At 63.4% G+C, this 2,500-nt stretch overlaps 1 non-coding gene across 1 annotated transcript in view; it reads left to right on the forward strand.

Annotated features, from left to right (window-relative positions):
- The window catches only part of LOC124727080, a 6,742-nt gene that overhangs the window by 2,156 nt on the left and 2,086 nt on the right, over positions 1 to 2,500 (forward strand). The window contains exon 1 of the ribosomal RNA XR_007006915.1: positions 1 to 2,500. This exon is cut by the window's left edge and continues 2,156 nt beyond it; it is cut by the window's right edge and continues 2,086 nt beyond it. This is a non-coding gene — a ribosomal RNA (large subunit ribosomal RNA).

Consider the following 2,500-nt stretch of genomic DNA (forward strand, 5'->3'; position numbering starts at 1 on the left):
AGGGTTTGGAACGCGAAGAGCACCGCAGTTGCGGCGGTGTCCCGATCTTCCCCTCGGACCTTGAAAATCCGGGAGAGGGCCACGTGGAGGTGTCGCGCCGGTTCGTACCCATATCCGCAGCAGGTCTCCAAGGTGAAGAGCCTCTAGTCGATAGAATAATGTAGGTAAGGGAAGTCGGCAAATTGGATCCGTAACTTCGGGATAAGGATTGGCTCTGAGGATCGGGGCGTGTCGGGCTTGGTCGGGAAGTGGGTCAGCGCTAACGTGCCGGGCCTGGGCGAGGTGAGTGCCGTAGGGGTGCCGGTAAGTGCGGGCGTTTAGCGCGGGCGTGGTCTGCTCTCGCCGTTGGTCGGCCTCGTGCTGGTCGGCGGTGCAGGATGCGCGCGCCTGCGCGGCGTTCGCGCCCCGGTGCTTCAACCTGCGTGCAGGATCCGAGCTCGGTCCCGTGCCTTGGCCTCCCACGGATCTTCCTTGCTGCGAGGCCGCGTCCGCCTTAGCGTGCTCCTCCGGGGGCGCGCGGGTGCGCGGATTCTCTTCGGCCGCCATTCAACGATCAACTCAGAACTGGCACGGACTGGGGGAATCCGACTGTCTAATTAAAACAAAGCATTGCGATGGCCCTAGCGGGTGTTGACGCAATGTGATTTCTGCCCAGTGCTCTGAATGTCAACGTGAAGAAATTCAAGCAAGCGCGGGTAAACGGCGGGAGTAACTATGACTCTCTTCACGAAGAAGCCGATCTCCACCGCCGGCTTCATCCGTGACCGCCTTCTCCCGCACTCGGAGCCTGTCGCTCCTGAGTGCCTATGGGGGCCGGTCACACGTGAGGAGGTCGCTGCTGCCTTGCCGCCCAGGGGATCGGCAGCCGGGCCGGACGGCCTGACTCCAGCGGAGCTGCGGCGCCTGCCGCATGAAGTCCTGGTGAAACTCTTGAACCTCTTCCTCCTGGCCCGCGCCCTCCCCGAGCGTCTGCTTCGCGCCCGGACGTCACTTCTCCCCAAAACGGCTGCACCAACATCCCCCGCTGACTTTCGCCCCATTACGGTCTGCTCGGTGTTGGCGCGGACCTTTCACAAGGTTCTCGCGTCACGCCTGATGCGTGCATGTGCTGTGGACGAACGTCAGCGGGCATTCATCCCCCGGGATGGGATGTTGGAAAACACCTTCATCTTGGACACTGCTCTCACCGACGCAGTCCGCTCCTGTCGCTCTGTTTTTGTGGCATCGATCGACGTCTCTAAAGCGTTCGATTCGGTGGACCATGCTGCCCTCCGCCCCGTGCTGAGGGCTCATGGCCTGCCGGATTGCTTTATTGAGTACGTCGAAAGGTGTTACGAGGGTAGCACGACAGTGATAGCGGGCGGCGCCGACGTGGGCGTGCCCCTGCAGCCGGCTAGGGGTGTGCGTCAGGGTGACCCCCTCTCCCCCCTCCTTTTCAATTTTGCGGTGGACTATGTTTTGAGTCAACTTCCCTCCCACATCGGAGCTCGGATCCTTGGTCGCAGAGTTAACGCTGCGGCCTTCGCAGATGACGTCCTGCTTTTTGCATCGACCGCGAGGGGATTGCAGTCCCTCATCGACGCAGCCGTCGCAGCCCTCGCCCATCTGGGGCTGCAGATCAACGCCCGGAAGTGTTTCACCCTCGCCTTAGTCGCGTCTGGGCGCGACAAGAAGGTGAAGGTCGACGCCGACGTTACCTTCAAAGCGGGCAACGCCACCGTGCCCGCCCTACGTGTGGGTGAAACCTTCCGGTACCTGGGACTGCAATTCTCCACCGCGGGTCGCTGCGTTTTCAACCCACGACGCCACCTGGTGGAGCAGCTGGACGTCATCTCCCGAGCTCCGCTCAAGCCGCAACAGCGCCTCCACGCCCTCACCACCGTACTTCTGCCTGGCCTGTACCATGGGCTGGCCCTCAGCCGCACCCGAGTGGGTGCGTTGAAAGCGGCAGATGTGACCATCCGTGCCGCCGTCAGGAGATGGTTCCGCCTTCCGGCGGACACTCCCCTGGGCTACTTCCACGCTCCTGTAGCCCAGGGAGGCCTCGGCATCCCATCATGCCGATGGATGGGGCCAACACTTCGCCGGTCCCGTCTCCTGGCGCTGAAGAGGATTGGGCCAGCCGCCGACGGTGCAGGCCGGGACGAGGTGCAGCGTGAGATTGAGGCGCTGGAGCGGCATCTTATGTGGGAGGGCCACCTCCTCAAATCGTCGACGCAGGTTGGAGAGATGTGGGCCGCGCGCCTGCACGTTGCCTTTGACGGTGCGGCGCTGTCATCTTCCGCCGCCGTCAAGGGGCAACACCAGTGGGTCGCTGACACCAGTCGCCTGCTATCTGGGCGTAACTTCATCGACGCTCTCCGCGCCCGCATCAACGCCTTCCCCACGAAGGCACGGCGCAGTCGCGGGCGGGAGGCGGACACCAGATGCCGCGCGGGCTGCCAGGCCGTAGAGACCGCCAACCACGTGTTACAGGCTTGCTTCAGGACGCACGGGTCCC

The sequence above is a fragment of the Schistocerca piceifrons genome, unplaced genomic scaffold (assembly GCF_021461385.2).
Source record: "Schistocerca piceifrons isolate TAMUIC-IGC-003096 unplaced genomic scaffold, iqSchPice1.1 HiC_scaffold_1081, whole genome shotgun sequence".
Classification (NCBI taxonomy): domain Eukaryota; kingdom Metazoa; phylum Arthropoda; class Insecta; order Orthoptera; family Acrididae; genus Schistocerca; species Schistocerca piceifrons.